This window comes from Sorex fumeus, unplaced genomic scaffold (assembly GCF_029834395.1).
Source record: "Sorex fumeus unplaced genomic scaffold, SorFum_2.1 ptg000111l, whole genome shotgun sequence".
NCBI lineage: Eukaryota > Metazoa > Chordata > Mammalia > Eulipotyphla > Soricidae > Sorex > Sorex fumeus.
The window spans coordinates 3,309,012-3,329,569 of record NW_026606168.1 but is presented as its reverse complement, the minus strand read 5'-3'; the positions used below and the strand labels follow the sequence as shown (position 1 = coordinate 3,329,569).

The following is a 20,558-nucleotide window of genomic DNA, read 5'->3' as shown; positions in this document are numbered from 1 at the left end:
GCACAAGAGAGTTGAAGTCTTTCGTGCACACTCACTCGCTGTCCTGGATGCAAGGTCAGTCCTCACCTGAAGGCAGGGGTTGGGGGTAATGCAGATTTTCCTGTGCATTCCACAGAATTAATGGTGCATGGCATGTTAATATCGTGGAATGCAATTTTATTTCAGGGATTTTGTTTTTCACTGTCAGCATTAACATTTAACTCCTCAACCCTGTTTTCTCCCCTTTCTGCTTTAAATCTTCTGCATTTTTTCTGTGGATGTGTCAACACAATGGCCTGACCATTGTGAACTCAGCGGTTCTGTGCGAAGATGCCGGCCCCTCTCGGCTTTATCAGTTGCCAAGACAACCACTTTGGAATATCCGGAAGACTCTTTGTCCACGGAGCTTCTGGACCCGAGCCAGAAGCTTTTGATCTTGCACGATGTTTTGCTGGAATCTTCTCTGCTCAGCAAGATCCTTTGTTTGTGGCCCAGCAACTTCCTGTGGGCTTCAAGGTTGGGTGAAGTATCAGCCGGCCAGAGTGCACACTCTCCAGGCCAGCGTCCACCCAACTGGATGCAGAATCCCGTGATTATGTTGCCCGTGGGGTGCCCAGGTTTCTTATGTCCATTGAAGAAGAGAGACGGCAGCCTTGAGAAGGGAACCTGCCACTTTCTTCCCATCAGCCTCTGCCACCCTGGCACCAGCTGGGAAGACTCCAACTGGTGACGTCTGCGATGAGCCCCTGCATGGCATTCACCTTATGTCCTGCCATTCCCACTAGGCCAACACTGACTACACCTTATATCTCCTTGTTGGGTGCTGCATGGGAGTTACTCTCAGTACCCAATTTCTCGGGGGCCACGGGCTCAGGCTTCAGCCAGCCACAGCTCTAGAGTAAAGGAAGTAAATCCTCAAGCTCCCCCAGGCCTCTCTGCTCTAAGGGATTCCAGAAGGACACAGCAGTCAAGCGAAAAAACAGACTGTATTGGGAGGTTTTAAGGAAGGGGAGGGAGGGAAGAGAGAAAGAGGGAGAGATGGATAGAGACAGATAGGGAGAGACAGAGAGATAGAGGGGGGAGGATGAAGGAGGGAAAGAGAGAGAGACAGAGAGAGACTGACAGAGGGGGGGAAGGAGAGGGAGGAAGAAAGAGACAGAAAGAGAGGGAGGGAGAGAGAAGCAGAGAGGGGAATGAAGAAGGAGACAGAGAGGGGAGGAAGAGAGACAGAGACACAGAGAAACAGAGAAGGGGAGGAGGGAGAGAAACAGAGAGGGGGGATGGAGAAGAACGGAGGGAGTGGGGAGAGAGAGAGAGAGAGAGAGAGAGAGAGAGAGAGAGAGAGAGAGAGAGAGAGAGAGAAACATATTCAAGAGATAACACAGGCTTCCCAAACATTTGGGATTTAAAAAAATTGTAATCCCCTTCTTTAGAGAGGGGATTCACTTGTCACTTGTCATCTCGTTCTTCATGGATTTGCTCGGGTGGGCACCAGTAATGTCTCCACTCGGTCACAAGTAATCATGGCACCGTAGTTTTGTGGGCAGAATGTCCCTGTCTGTCCTCTGTAAATCATGGGGTGACACCCTTTCCCCATGCAACAGCTCAGAGAGCAGAAAAAAACGTGCCTTTTATTATTATTATTATTATTATTATTGATTTTCATCAAAAACATTGTGATTTATAAAGCTGCTCATTGTACAGTTATTTCCAGCATTTGGTGTTCCAACCCCACCAGTGTGACCTTCCTTCCACCAATAATCCCAGTTTTCCTCCCAATCCCAAGCTCTCCCTGCGAGCACATACCAAATTGACTTTATGTTGCTTGTTCCAACAAAACTTGAAGAACTAACAAGTGAAATGATGGGAAGAAAATCAGTAAGGGCACTGCAGATCAGATGGGATGTGATGTAGAAGCAAAGATTGTGTCTTGGCTGCAGTCATGCTGTGATAGCTCGTCCTCATCATGAGAGGGGTCAGCTCTGGATACTTTAGGCGGAAAGACTGGGACCGACTCTACATCAGAAACACGATTCTGGTGCTGTGTTCCAGAACTCCCCAGGACACAAGCATGTCCATGGCATGTGTCAGTCGGCCACCTGCATGCATTCTTTGGGGAATTGTCTTCCCAAGGCTCAGAGGAACGGATCAAGAAGTTCCATGAACTATAGACACAATGAAATACATTCCTGTTGTTTCATGATGTTCTTGAGGGTGACACTGAAGAGTTTAGGTGAAATGGTGTCACTCTGCTGAACCCCTCTCTTGACATTGATGATTACTTCTTTGAGATCCTGGTAGTGAATCTGTAATACAGCTCACAGAGGATCCTTATGTATTGAGTTTGAATGCCCTGATTGGCTAGGGCTTCAATGACTACTTCAATCAAAGGCCTTCTTTAAATCAATGAATGTTAGACAGAGCGGCATCTTGAACTCCTGAGAAACCTGAATGAGCTTGTTTAACGTATGGATATGGTCAATGGTGCTGACTCCTTTGCAGAACTCAGATTGCTCGCATGGTTGTCCTCCATCTAGTGTTCTGCCAATCCTATTCAGGATGACTCAAGTGAACAGCTTGTAGATGACGGACACTAGACAAATTGGGCGATAGTTGCCAATGTTGTAGGTGTTTCTCTTCTTGTACAGTAGTACAGTCCTGCAGGTTTTCCACTGGGACGGAAAATTGCATTCAGACAGGTAGCATGTGAAGAGCCAAGTCAGCGTATTGATGAGTACTGATGGCAGGTTCTTCAGGTGTTCAGGTCAGACCTTGACTGGGCCGGGTGCTGTTCATTTCTTTACCCACGAAATGGCGTGTTGGATTTTGGGAGGGAGTACATTGGGAACAACATATCCATCCTGTGGAATTTGGTATGTGGGCAGGTGGACATGGCTATCAAAGAGATCTGAGTATGAGTCATGGATAACATTCTCCAGTGCCCTTCTGGAAGATGTGATAGATCTATCAGGATGTCATAGGGTAGTCATCTTGGTCTTGTAGTTGGCGAAGGACAGACGGGCATTACGAATGCTTTTCCTAGCTTCTGTCGCATCTACCAGTACTTCTGCTCTTCTCTCTTTGAGGTCTTCCTTGATCACATCTCTGCATTGCTTTGCAAGCTTGGACGTTTGCTTGCAGTTACCTGAGGCATGCGCCAAACCACGCTGGCAAATAAGCTTAAGAGTTTTTTTAAGACAGTCTTCTTTTTGTGGCTATCTCTCTCTTGGCGTTCCTTGCACAATCATGGAGGTGCTGAACCAGTCGATCGTATTCCTCGTCAATGTTGTCAACAATGCCATCTTCCCATGTTGCAGCATTAGTGCCAAAGAGCTCCCAGTTGGTGGTTGTTCTGGGAGTTCTCCTCTTAAACTTTGTAGCCCTTTCTCCCCACTCTCTAAAGTAGAATTTTTCACGAATGAGACAGTGGTCCAATCCCGTTTGGAATTTTGGGACAACAGCAACATCAGTCAGGGAAAACCATCAATTGAATATGACGTGGTCAGTTTCATTGTGGAAGTGTCCACCAGGAGACTCCCATGTCCAACGTTTAGATTCAGCCTTCTGGAACTGCGAGTTTCCATGGATGGTCTTGGTCAAATTGATGAACTCAGATAGTCTCTCACCCTGTTCATTCCATTCTAAGCCATGGGTCCCTATGTGGAGTTTTTCGGTTGATCTTCTCGGTCCTATCTTGGCATTAAAATCACAGACAATGATCTTGTAGAAGGTGTGGTCTTCTTTATAGAACTTCTCCAGCTCCATGTAGAACTTCTCAATTTCTCCTTAGTCATAATTGGATGTTTGTGCATACACAACGAAGATAGAAACTGCCGGCAGTGAGCCACATCTATTCAGGTATAAAAGTCCGATTCAGATTATAAGGCATTTGAATGAATCAATGCTTATGGCCAAGATTGTGTTGCCAAGGACACCGACGACTCCAACTCCTCTTTTATCACATGTTCCGAGGAACAATTCTTGTCCAGTGTTGAAAACGGCGTGAGGTGATTGATGCCTTCTTGTCTCGGTCAGACCTATGATGTCGTATTTTATCTTTCACACTTTTATCATCAGGTTCTTGATGGATGTATCTGATGCTAGCATACATGCATTGAAAATACAGACAATTATTTTTGTCTTCCTTCGTTTTGGCAGCCTAGCTTGGCCTTGGTATTTTATCAACCTCTCCTTCCTCATCCTTCTCAGCTCTGCCATATTGGTGACACCTTCGGGGTCAGGGGAATGAGACACATTGTAATTACTGGTATTGGTATATCAAATACACAACGGATAGCTTGTGAGGCTCTGCCATGCGGATGGAACACTCTCGGTAGCTTGCAAGGCTCTCCGAGAGGGATTGAGGATTTTGGGGCGGCCTCTAATCACCCTTTTAGGAGTTCCCATGGTTCAAACCATATTTGAACCCTATCAAATCTGTACGGCAATTTTTGAAGATGGATATTAAGTGTCTTATAATGTGTCGCATGGCCACTTCGCGGCCACGAGGTCCAGAAAGCGTCCTGGAGCATGGTGGTGGCTGGGTAGTGGAGGTAGTGGAGGACTTTGACCATGAGTGTGGAAAGGTCGGACTACAGTAAATCTTATGAAGACAATGTTTATGAGAAACAGCCTCATTCCTGATGCTCCATTCACTCTCAATGGAATGACTATCTCTGAATGCAACAGCTATTTGTACCTAAGTGAAGAAGTCAACATGCCAAATGACTTGGCATCTGAGTTGCGCAGGAGGAAGAGAGTGGCTTGGAAAACCTTCAAGAGCGTCGAAGAAATAGCTAAAAGAATGAAGAACCTCTGGCTCTGGGCACATCTGTTTGATTCCACTGTTCTTCCTGTATTAACATACACCTCAGAGACCTGGGCCCTACACAAACAGGATGAGAATGCTATTCAGGTCTCCCAAAGAGGAATTGAAAGAGCTATGCTTGGAGTGTCACGTTTCATGCAAATGAGGGAAAGAGTTCAGATTTCCAACCTCTGTCGACAATCAAGAATCAGAGACCCTGTCTCGTTTGCCAAGGTGTCAAAAATCAGATGGGCTGGACACATACAGAGATTTGGAGATGACTGCTGGACTAGAGCTGTTACTGACTGGATTCCATGGGATGTAAATAGACTGCGTGGCCGCCCAACTACCAGATGGTCAGACTTTTTCGTCAAGATCCTGAACAATTGGTTTGAGGCTCTTCGTGTTCCTAGAATGAACAGATGCCATTGGGCTACACTAGCATGCGACAGGGACAAATGGAGATGTTACTGGCACCCGCCCGACAAATCAATGATTAACGGGAAGTCAAGTGATCAAGAGATTAAAGAAAAACCACACACCACACTATTCTTGGAGGAAACCGCATACCGCTGGCTGACTTCTCGTGCAAATACTTCTCGTGCGTGACTTCCCAAGGCCAAGCACTGTCGGGACTTCCCAGTCCTTGCCAGGGAAGCACCTATCTGCCATTTGTGCTTAACCAGTGTCAGCCTGGTGTAGATGGGCACAAAGATGCTAGCCAGCAGCAACTGAGTGGGCGGAGAAGAGACAGTGGGTGAGCCTCGGGGCCCAAACATGCCCGCAGTCTCTGACCTCAGGCCACCAGCGAGGAGCTTGCACTTGGCAGCAGGAGGGTGGCATGTCACACGAAGGAGGCAAAAGGAGCCAGACTAAAAGTGAGCACTGCAATGTCACCTGCCCAAAGAGGCCCTCGGGAATGACTCTCGGTGAGCTTGGGGGACGCTATGGGGCCCCGGGAATGGAACGCGGGTTCCCCGGGCAAGGCACATGCCCTCCCCCCTGGACCATCACTCCGGGCCCCATTCATCTCACATGGGCTGGCAGATCTGGAGCCCCTGGCACCTCGTGGGCCATGTTGGAAACACCTTGGAACAACTCCCTGGGGTCCCAAGATGACCGTGACCAATGCACACTGGCTGTGTGTTCCCCTTCGCTGGCCCAATAAGCCACAGGTGCAACGAAGGGCTTCTGGTGGGGGCTAGGAAATGCGGGGTGCAGCGGCCAAGAGGCCCAATCTCTGCCTGGGAGGGAGAGACTGCGCAGGCCACTTAGCAGCTGGACGTGCTCCCAGCCACCCATGGGCATTCCCGGGAGCCCGAGAAATTCAGCAGCTGGCCCCGAGCTCAGATGAGTCACACTGACTGTCCCTCTGGGGGCTCATCCTCTGTTCTGAGTTCTGCTCTGCAGGAACAAATCAGGCATGTCCGGGCAGGTTCTCCCTTTGCAGTATGCCAGTCCACGGCTGATGGTAAGAAGAATATGGGGAAATGTTTTTCTCTATGCCGGGACGCCAGAGTAGAAGGATCCTGGGCCTGAGGGGCACTGAGTGATGCTGGAACCTAGGAAGTCACGGACTCATTTCTCCTGGGGGTCCGTTTCCTCCGGCAGTTGCGGTCACAGCCTTCGTGCACAGGGGCAGCTGTAGGTGACACCCAAGTGCCACATTCAAGCGTCTCTGCCCCCACCCATCTCAGCCTGTTCCCCACGGCTCTTCCCAGACAAACTCTCCATGCGTGCCTTTGCCTGCATGTCTCCATGCGTGCCCTTGCCTGCATGTCTCCGTGTGTGCATGGACTCTGTGTACCATGCACATGAGGACAGTGAGCTATAGCAGGATGGTGTATGCACACACGCAGGGACATTAAGCTATAGCAGGATGGCATATACACACATGCGGGGAACGTGAGCTATAGCAGGATAGTGTGTACCATGCATGCGGGAACAGTGAACTATAGCAGGACAGTGTGTACGACACACATGGGAATAATGAGCTGTAGCAGGACGGTGTGTATCATGCACGTGAGGCCAGCGAGCTATAGGAGGATGGCATATACACACAAGCAGGGACAGTAAACTATAGCAGGACAGTGTATACACACATGCAGGGACAGTGAGCTATAGCAGGATAGTGTGTACCACACACGTGGGAACAGTGAGCTATAGCAGGACGCTGTGTCCCACGCACGTGGGGACAGTGAACCAACAGGACCCGGGCGAGGCCAGGGTGCAGGGAGGGTGGCCGAGTGCTGGGCAGCGGCATCAGGAGCCAGTATGGGCACCGCCAACCTTGATGAGGTCCTCCCAGGAGCTGAAGCTGGACACCAAGTAGTTTTGCCTGGTCCTGGTGTTGGTGATGGACACGTGCAGTTGGAGATGGACCAGCTGGTGGGCGTTGGCGGGGAGGATTGACTCCATCCCACACCTGCAGGGCATAAACAGGCACGCGTAGCACCCCCACATGTCTGTAGGCCCCAGGCAGGGCCCTGGCAGAAAGTGGGCTGGGAGGGGTGGGGTGGGCTGTGGGGGCCACTGACCTGAGTCAGGCCACGAAGTCGTAGCCAGGCGTCATGGCCCCGAAGGACTGCCCGCGGATTTCTTCAGTGAGCGTGTAGATGAACACTTTACATTCCTGAAAGATTAGGAAGAGTGACTGCCCGCGGGGTAGGGGGTGTCCAGATGGATGCGTTGGTTTCTGGATGCAGAGTTGAGTTCTCTGTGAAAAGCACCTGCATCCTGCACCCTCCCCCTTGCCCCATGTGGCTGGACCCCAAACTTCCGACTCTGCCACCCTGCTCTGGGCCTGGGCAAGCCAGCTTCTCCAACCTCCAGTCTCCACCCCTCGCCCCCTGGGTTCTGAAACTGTCCCGGCCCCAGCTGGCCCAGACGCGGGGAACCCAGGAAATATCTCACGTCTAATTCTTCTGCTGCTTCCTCCCTCAACCTGAGGCCCTCGCCACCCTGAAAAGGGATGGGAACGATTTCTGTGTCTGTGTGTGAGTGTATTCCTATGTGTCTGTGTGAATCTGTGTGTCTGTGTCTTTGTGTATTTCTAAGTGTCTGTCTGTGTATGTCTGTGCATTTCTATATGCTGTGTCTGTCTCTGTGTGTACATCTGTGTCTCTGTATTAGTGTGTTACTGTGTATTTCTACATATGTGTCTGTGTGCGAGTCTGTGTATATGTCTCTGTGTATTTCTATGTGTGTAAGTCTGTGCACTTCTATGTGTGTGTCTGTGTGTACGTCTGTCTATGTGTTTGTGCCTATGTGTATCTTTGTGTTTCTGTGTGTGTGTGTGGTTGTGGGGCTGTGGGCAGGAACTGAATCCGGAGTGTCTGCATGTAATCCAAACTCTCTGCGGCTGAGCCTGATGCCCAGTCGGGGGAGTGGGGGGAGGTTTGCTGGCTGGTTTTTCTGCAAGAGGAGTTTTCTGTCCTCCCTTCTGAATGGCCAGACCAGGAGCGGCCTTCGTTCCCACTGAATTACCTCCAATTTCTGCGGTGCTGTCAGCAGGACTGTGGCCACCAAGGAGCCCGCAGAGGCGCCCACAAAGGCCTTCACGTCCTTCAGCAGCTTCCTGCCGTGCTTGCAAAGGGCATACCTACCCCCAAGTGGTAGATGCCCAGGAACCCACAGGTGGCAAAGGACAAATTGATGTGCTTCATTGTAACTGCGGAAGCTGCAACAGAAAGCAAACAGACCAAAAAAACAGAGACTTAGGTAAACTGGGATCATCTGAAAAAGTGGGATCTTTTGCTACAAGCTGTCATAGCCAGGGGAATGTCATACCCAGGGGAATGGGGAATGTCACCCCCAGGCTGCCCAATTAATAACGAAGACTTTCTGGGAAGCCCCCAGTTGCCAACTCCCTGCCCCTTCCACACACACACACACACACACACAACTTTTCAGGGAACATTTTCTTTCTCCTCTCTCACCTGGACCCAATAGTGTCAACAGATCCGTAACTGACCCCTGAGGATGCATCTACTATGGCTATATTGGTGCTAATTTTTGTATTCTTTATTCCTTGACCAGAAACACGGATAAGGCCCAAGGTATTTGCCCCCTCCCCGTTCTGATTTTATTATTTTGCCTAGATTTTTATGGAACTTTGGCGGGGGCGAGTGCGGAGAGAGGGTAGAGAAAAATAACATCTGCTGAGATCAGAATTTCAGATGCCAAAAAAAGTAACATCTGCAGAGATCCGAATTCCTGAGGATCCCAATGGAATGCATTCCAGTTTGCCAACAGCACAGGGGTTGGTGGGGGCAGCAGTTCTAAAGCTTGATGTTACTGTCTCGATAGAAACGTCTGATGCTTTAGCAGATTTGAAACAGCGGCCCCTGACCCCCAGGCCTGGCCAGGGTGAGACTGTATCTACATAATTGATATAACCCTCTCCTAGCAGTGCTGCACCATGCAACCCTGCAAACTGCCCCTCTGAAGCAATCCTGAACTCTTTCCATTGTGTTTACATGCATATGGGACTGGAGCAATAGCACAGCAGTAGGGCGTTTGCCTTGCACACAGCCAACATGGCCAACCCGTGTTCGATTTCTCCACCCCTCTTGGAGATCCCGGCAAGCTACCGAGAGTATCTTGCCTGCACAGCAGAGCCTGGCAAGCTACCCATGATGTATTCTATATGCCAAACACAGTAACAAGTCTCACAATGTTACTGGGCCCACTCGCGCAAATCAATGAACAATGGGAGGACAGTGTGCCGCTGTAGCTGCGTGCCCAGAGCAGGTGCCTGGGGCTCCCTGGGGTGCAGGGGCCGCCGGCCCATCTGCGGAGCCCATGAGTCCACACACAGAAAACACAGGCATATACAGACACACAGACACATGCAAACATAGTCATATACACTGCATTTACATGCAAACATAGTCATATACACCGCATTTACATGCACACACAAACAAAACAGACATATACACAGTCAAAAGCTGACATGTACACAGAAACCAACAGTTATATACATGGAGAGAGACACATGAACACTCATATACAGACATATAGATAGATACAAATAGATATGTTCATCGCCATACAGCCACATGCACACACAATCACAACAGAGACATTTAAACAGACTCATGCACACAACAAACACAGACATACATGGACAGAAATTTGCACAAAGACACAGACACAATCATATAGACAAACAGGCAGAAACACAGATACACACACATGCACACACATATATAGAGACATGCATGTATAAACACAGAAACACAGAGGCACAAACTGACACAGGCAAACATACAGACATACAAACAACACAGACCTATAGACAGAAACACACAGAGACAAACACAGACATATACATAGTCACGATACATGTGAACATATCTCCAAACACAGACATATAACAGAAATACACACAACAAGCACAAATGCACTTTCATAGATATAAACACATAGACACACAAATATGCACAGATATACAGACACATGCACACTCAAGATACATAGACAACATAAAGAAAGGCACACAAACAGATTCACAGACATGTACACAGATACACACCCAATGTACACACATACACTGACATATACAGACACCCACATGGACACAGAGACAAAAAAATGTACAGACTTACACATGCATACAAAGACATACAGCTATATACATAGACATAGATAAATAATAAAACACACACATATATGCAGAAACAGACACAGAGAAACATAAATTTACAAACAGGCACATGCACACACACACAAAACACAGATATACACATAGACACACAATATATAGACAGGACACACACCTGCACACAAAGAGACATATACACCCAGACACTGACACATTCACATAAACACACACAAAACCACATGCACTCACAGAGACATATACACCCAGACACTGACACATTCACACAAAGACACACAAAACTACATGCACCCACAGAGACGTATATACCCAGATACTGACACATTCACACAAACACACAAAACCACATGCACTCATAGCCATATACAGAGACACAAAATGTGCACAGATATGCACACAGATACATACAGACATACACAGACACACAGACATATGTACATATACCCATGGTGTATACACAGACACATGCACATCACTTAATCACTTAATCACTTAATCCCCATTATCCATCGATTTATTCGAGCAGGTGCCAGTAATGTCTCCATTCATCCCGGTTGCGTGCTAGTGTAGCCCAATGGTATCTGTTCATGCTAGGAACATGCAGAACCTCAAACCGATCATTTAGGGTCTTGACGAAGAAGTCTGACCATCTTATAGGTGGGCGTCCACGTGATCTTTTGATGTCCCGTGGAATCCAATCAGTAATGGCTCTAGTCCAGCGGTTGTCTGTAAACCTCATTACATGTCCAGCCCATCTGATTTTTGATGTCTTGGCAAATGAGACAGCGTCCCTGATTCTTGAGCAATGACGAAGATCAGAACTCCGGATTCTATCTCTCATTTGAGTGAATCTACAAATATACATAGACACACGGATTCACACACATGCACTCCCACAGACACAGACATATACACAGGCACAGACACACATGCACACAGACATAAATAGACACACACAGAAAACATATTTACACACAGATATTTTGACACACATACATATACACAAAAACAAACACATGACTCAGATAATGCACAGATGCACACAGAAAGAGACAAACAGACATACACACAAATACACAGACACACAGAGACATATAGACAGACACACAGAGAGATGGACGGATCAACACATGCACACATAGACATACAGACACATTTACAGATAAATACACAGGCAAACATATGCACACAGACATACACAGAGACAGATATTTACACAAACAACTGCATACAGACACACAGACATACACAGTCACACAGTAACACACAAATGCATACACAGACATAGACATAGACATATTCACATATAGTCACACAGTAACGCATAGATATACACACAGGGATATGAAAACACATGCACACACAGACATAGACACACAGAATCACACAGAGATGTACACACGCATACATATAAACAGACACATAAACAAGCCCACATTGAGACATATATAGAGAAAAACACATGCACACTCAGACACAGGCAGAGGCATTTAGACAAACTCAATACACAGCTTGTGCTTATATGCATACACAAAAAAACATACATGCAAACACATACATACAGACAGACACACAGACATATACACATGGATGGACTCAGACACACAGACATATACAATGATACGGTATGAAGTATAGACATACACACAGACACAGACCAGTGTACACAGAGAGACATAAACACATACATATATGCTGACACAACTATATGCACATACAGACATACTCATATACACTACAGACATACACACATTCAAATGTGCAAGACACACAGAGACGTGTACAAAGACACATAAAGCACAGAGATAAATACATAGACATAGACATAATCACACACAGAGACAGAGACATATACAGACACACAAAGACATATATGCTAACATACACAACAATACAGACATACACAGAGACACACAGATAGAGAAATACATATACATAGAGAAACAGCTATATACGGGCACACACACATGCACAAAGACACATGAATACAGACATATACACAGATGTATAGACTAATACACAATGATAAATACAGATATATACACTGACACACAAACACATGCACTCACAGTGCTAAACGCAATGATATACACAACATGTGCACTCACAGACACATAGACTCACAGATATACAAATATATATATATATATACATATGTGTGTATACACAGAATGCACACAGATATACATGGACATATACCAAGACATAGATAATTACTGACAGATAAACAGACTCACACAGGCGTATAAACAAACACACCAACATGGAGCACAGTCACAACACAATCTTATACACAGACTCACAACATGTGCACACACAGACACAAACAGATATACACAGACACAATGCCATGTACACAGACAACACAGATCCACACAGACATTTAGGCAGTCACATAGAGACACATGATACAAATTCACAGACACACTCAATGCACACAAAGAAAAACACACATACTAAAAGACATATAATCACACAGACTCACGCAGACATATACGTAGACATTCTGATGCCACACAGTCAAAGCATTGACTTCTTCACAGATTCACAACATGCACACACAGAGATGTATACAGAAACACACAGACAGCCACATGCACATGTGCGCAACACATTTGCACACATAGAGACATATACACAGTCACACATGCATACACAGACATACACAGAAACACACACACTAACACAGAGAGACAAAGACACACAGACACATACTTCTGTGCTCAGCGATCACAACACGGACTTATGCACAGACTCACAATATTCGCACAAGCAGACACAAAGACATAGATACAGACACAGACATAGACAGCCACATATACATGCACACTAACAAATGCGTACACACTAGCACAGAAAGACAGACATATATACACACACAGAGACACATGTACATAGGGTCAAAGACACAATGACACAGATATTCAGAAACACAGACATATACACACAAAGTATACACAGATATATATATAGACAGATACACGAAGGCACACAAATTTATATACACAGGCACACCCATTGCATACAAAGAATCACAGGCATATACCAAAACATACATCATTACTCATGGGCAGAGATACACACAGACACATATACAGATACGTACCCACTTGCAACACAGCCACAACGTGGTCTTTTACACTGACTCACAACATGGGCACAGACAGACACAGACAGTTACACAGATGCGCACACATGTACTGACATACACACAGAGATACATAAAATCATATACCAAGAAACACATGTAACCACACACATACACAGACTCACACAGACACATGTCACACAGTAACATTGGATTTATGCACAGACTCACACATGTATACACACAGAGACAAAAATTGACATCCACAGACATAGACATCCACACACACATGCGCGCACACTGACAGAGACACAAAAGCACACAAAGACACAGACATACACAGACAGAAAGGTATATACATAGATACACAGATACAGTGACACAGACATATACATATACACAGACACATGAACACAAAAATGAGCACACACAGACATAGACAGACACATATATACACAGACACCCAGTGCATAGATGGAAACATACATATGCGAATGTGAAGACACACATAATGACACAGATACACACAGAGACTCAGAGACATATAAACACATACACGCACATTCACACAGACTCTTGCCCAAACAGACATATACAGAGATACACAAAGACACACCAGACATATATACAGATACAGACACACACATATGTACATAGACATCAGGCAAAGACAATACAGAAATACACGGACATACACAGACATAGAGAGGACACATATGTGCACACAGAAGTACACATGGACATAAACACAAGCATACACAGACACACAGACATATAGACAGATACAGAAACACAAATACATATACAAAGACACACCCAGTGCACATACAGATACACACCGGCATATACCAAGATACATACATAATTTCACAGGAAATACACACACACAAATTCAGACTTATTCACAGACACAGACCCATGTTTAGACACATTTCCAAACACAGAGACATATATAAATACACACAAACATGCACAACAAACAGGTTACAGACTCATGCAGAAACACATATGCACACAAAGACATACACATATATATACAGAGAATCAAAGGCACGCATATATGTACATAAGCACACAGATTCAGTGACACAGATACACACAGAGATACAGAAATAGACAGACACACAAATATACACAGACTCACCCAGTGCACACAGAGATACACAGGCATATACCAAGACACACATGCACTCAGAGAAACATAGACACATTCATTGATACACAGATACACACAGACATATACACAAGTGCAAACATACGTAGACACATGCATACATGTATACATACAGACTATATACACACACGTGCTCAGACACGGTAACACACAAAATCACACAGACATATATACAAAGATACAAAGAAAACATACATAGATACACAGACACAATGACACAGGCATATGCACATATTCACACAGGCATAAACAAATATAGACAGACACAGACATGCAAATATATATACACCGACACACCAATGCACACTCAGATATACAGGCAGATACCAAGACACACAGAGACACATGCAGAGATAAACACATACACACATATACATAGGTGCACACATGCACACAGACACTTGCATACACATATACTTACAGACTATATATATATATATATACAAACATGTCACAGACACAGCAAAACACAAAGTCACACAGACATATACAAAGATACAAAGACACATATGTACATAGACACACAAATACAATGACAGATATATACACAGACACACAGAGACATATAGACAGAAATGAAAATAGACATACACAAACGTACCCAAAGCATGCATACAGATACACAAAGGCATATAACAAGACACAATCACTCACAGAGATTTACACAGACTCACATAGACATATACATAGACACACATGCAGTGCAGCCACAACACGAACATACACAGAATCACAACATGGACACACAGAAACACAAAGAGACATAGACACAGACAGACATATAAACAGCCGCACATATGCGCACAGACACATTTGCACACACAGACATATATATGATGTGTGCACACACATTGACACATAGAGACATTGGCAGACAGTGATGCATATACAAAGATACAGGCAATACACAGACACACAAACATGTGCATATACAGAAGAACACAGATATACCCAGCCACAGACTTAGACATATAATATATACACAGACACACCCAATGCAAAAAGATACAGACACAGGCATTTACGAAGAGACACACATAATCACACACAAAGATACAGACTCACATAGACATATACAGAAACACATTTATATGCAATACAGTCACAACACGAACTTACACCACAATCACAACATGCACACACACAAGACATATACACAGTCACACACTTGTGCATAGACACTTGTGCATACAGACAATATACACTGACTAAATATACACACACATGCACAGACACCGAAACTCATATAGACACACAAAAACACAGACATACCTAGACACTCATATGCATAGACACAACCACAATGACACTGACATATTCTCACAGGCATATACACAGACACACATATGCAAACACAAGCACACAGATATAGACAGACACATAGACATGAAAATATATAAACACAGAGATACCCAATGTACACAGATACAGTCATATGTGAAGTCACACACATATATATAGGCTCACAACATGTGCACACAGACAGAAACAGACATATACACAGACACACAGAGATATATAACCACACACAGACAAATGTGCAAACAGACATACAAACACATGCATACACAGACACATATTCACATATACGTATCCACACACTAACACAGAGACACAGACACAAAGACACAAAGTCATGTACACAGACACACATATTTACACATACATTAGCATACATAGACACAGATACACACAGACACTCTGGCATATATACATGTATGTAGACACACTCACAGGCAGCACCATCAAAGCACAAACTTATACACATTCACAACTTTCGCACACATAAAAATTGACTTATACACAGACAAACATAGACGTATAGACAGCCATGCACACATGTGCGCGCATACACAGGCATATACAGACACACTTAGACATAGATGCACACACAAAAACACTGACACACAACATATACAGACACAAAAATACACGAATTATACACAGATGACTACACTTACACACAAAAAGACATATACACCGCTACATAAACTGACACAAACATGCACACAAACACAACAGTAATATACAGACACACGTAGGTGCAGACACAGAACAGACATACACACAGATTCAGACACACACATATATCCAAACACACACATATGCACACACACTGACAGACACACACAGACACAGGCACAGTTATGTATGTATACACATGTATATAGATATGTATTATATATAGACACCGACACACACATACATGCACAAACAACATATACACAGGCACAGATAGACATATAGACACACACCCAGAGACACACGAATATATATATAGACACAATGACAGGCACACACAGACACATACATGTGCACAAATATACCAGACATATAGACACAACAGACATACACTCAGCCACATACATGCACACACACGCCATATACAGACACAAGTGTGCACACACAATATATCCATAGACCGACAGAGGCATGTCAAGAGCACACATTACACACGGATATATACATCGACACATAGACTCAGTCACACAGTTACACACAGACATATACACAGATATATATACACAGGTACAGAGAGCCAAACATTCATATACACAACAGATAAATACATAATCAGAGATACACAGACATATACACAACACATACACTTGCTCACCCACTGACACAGGGAGGCATGCACAGACACAAATATGCACAGACATATACACAGACACACAGAGACACAGATATATACAGACACCTTACACATGTGCACAGACACATGAACAGATACATACATAAAGCACACACAACATACAGATATATACACAGATGCACATATGTGCACCACACAGATTTACAGTCACGCACCCAGAGATGCACATAAACAGACATGCCCCTGTGCAAACACATATACACAGACACACACATGCTCACAGAGACATACAGATAGACACACAGGCAGATACACACAACGTACACATGCACACACAGTCATATCCATAGTCACACAGACACATGCGCACACAAACGTACACACACAGAAGACACACAGACTTACACACAGACACAAATGCTCACACTCACATATAGACACAGAAACAAACACAGACATAAGTACATGCATGAACACACAGACAAATACACAGAAACAGAGACATATATAGAGATCTAGACAGACAGTTGCATACACGTACACACAGGTATACACATAGCTACACACATTCACATATGCACACACAAACATACTAATACATACATTTACACAAAAACAGACACACAGACACACAGACAAGGACATAATCCGACAAACATATGCATGCAAGCAGAGACATAGACACAGACACACACAGACCTGTACACAGACACACCCACATGCACCCAGAGACATATACAGGCAACGTATATATGCACGCAAGCACACAGCAAGATACAGACACACAGAAACATACACAGATATTTGCATAGACACACAGAAGCATGTACAGGCATACAGACATATGCAGACATATAGACACAGACACAGATATATACAAAGAGATGCACACACAGACATATACACAGAAACACACAGACGTATACAAAGGCACACAAAGACAAACAGACACATGCACACAGAGATCACGCAGACATACAGAGAGAGTTCACACACAAACACACAGAATCTTTTAGAAATATACACAGAGACACAAAGATACTTTCATAGACACATACATGCACACACACAAGCACACACCCGGACATACACAGACATTCATAGACATGACAGACGCACAGACACATGCAGACATATACACACACATGCACACACAGTCACAGATACAGACTCACATAGACATACACAGACACAGTCCCTCATGCAGCACAGTCACAAAATGAAATTATACACAAGCTCACAACATGCACTCAGAGACAAAAATTGACATATACACAGACACAGATATATAGAGAGCTAAACATAGATGCACAAGATAATGCATACAGACATATACACAGAAAAATATACACAGAGATATACAGAGACATACACATAGAGAGTTATACATAGATGCATACATTTATGTGCAAAAAGTCATACCGATAAACACATACATACACAGACACACTTAACCATGCACACAAACAAACTAGACATATACAGGGACTCACATAGCCACACACAGATGTGTATACATAGACAGAGACACATGCAGATACACAGAGCAGACATACACAAAGAAACAAACATACACAGAAAAATATACACAGAGATATACAGAGACATACACATAGAGAGTTATACATAGATGCATACATTTATGTGCAAAAAGTCATACCGATAAACACATACATACACAGACACACTTAACCATGCACACAAACAAACTAGACATATACAGGGACTCACATAGCCACACACAGATGTGTATACATAGACAGAGACACATGCAGATACACAGAGCAGACATACACAAAGAAACAAACATACACAGGCATATATCCAGACACACGTGCACACACTAACAGAGATGTCCAGAAACACAGAGAGACCCATACAGACACACGTAGAGACACACAGACATATACTCAGACACACAGAGACACACACTGTATACTTAGATACCTGTACATACAGAGATACAGAACACACACAGACTACAAGGACATATACATGGACACACACAGGCATACAAACACATGTCCAGAACACATGGACAGAGCAACACACACATAAACACACCTATAGAAATATACACAGACACACACATGTGCACACATACAAGAGACAACAGAAATAGACACATACATTCACACACCTATAGAAATATACACAGACACACACATGTGCACACATACAAGAGACAACAGAAATAGACACATACATTCACAGACACGACATATATCTACTCACGCACGTGCATTCTCACAGACATAATTAGCACACACTGCACTCAGATATATACAAAAATAACACAGACACATCGACATACACAGACACAGGTATATATAGACACAGACACATAAACATGCACATACACAACAGACATACACATACATGTGTGCAACCACTGACACAGACACACAGATGTGTACTTAGATACAGCACACACATGCATGCAGACACATGAACAAACACATATTCACAGATATATATATATATATATATATATACAAATACACATACATGCACTACACAGATGTAGACACATACCCAGAGACACACACAAACATACCTGTGCCACACACAGACACACAGACATACCCACACATAAGCACATGCACAGAATTGGACATATACACAGATACACACATGCTCACAGAGACATGCAGATATAGACATAAAGGCATACACACTCAACACACATGCAACACATAGGCTTATACACAGGCACACGTACATGCACCCCCCACAGAACACACAAAGACTATACACAGACACACTTACAGACACATGGACTCATTACACATGCAAACAGAGACATATATGCTGACACAGATGCACACACAACACAGACACACACCCAAATGCACAGAGACACATAAAGATATATACAGACACAAGCATATACAGGTACACATAGACATATACACAGACACACATGTGTGCATACAAAGACATGTACATAGATGCACACACACCATATACACAGCCACCAATGGACACACAAACATACAGATATATACAAAAACACAGACACACAGACATAGAAACAGAGACATAAACACAGACGAACACACGTGCATACACACATGCACATGGAGACAAAAAGACACACAGTCATATACAGACCCAAAGAGACAAAAATTTATGCATAACCAGACACAAGAACACGCAGACACACAGAAATACATATACAAACACATAGATGAAAACACGGACATATACACAGGCACACACAAACATACATATCACACAGAGAGACACAGACATATACACACTGCACACACAAGCACAAATAAACAT

General features: G+C 44.2%; 1 pseudogene; it reads right to left on the bottom strand.

The window, feature by feature from the left end:
• Nucleotides 1-782: 782 nt before the first annotated feature.
• On the bottom strand, nt 783-8,451 carry LOC130043073 (patatin-like phospholipase domain-containing protein 4; annotated as a pseudogene).
• Between the last annotated feature and the right edge of the window lie 12,107 nt (nt 8,452-20,558).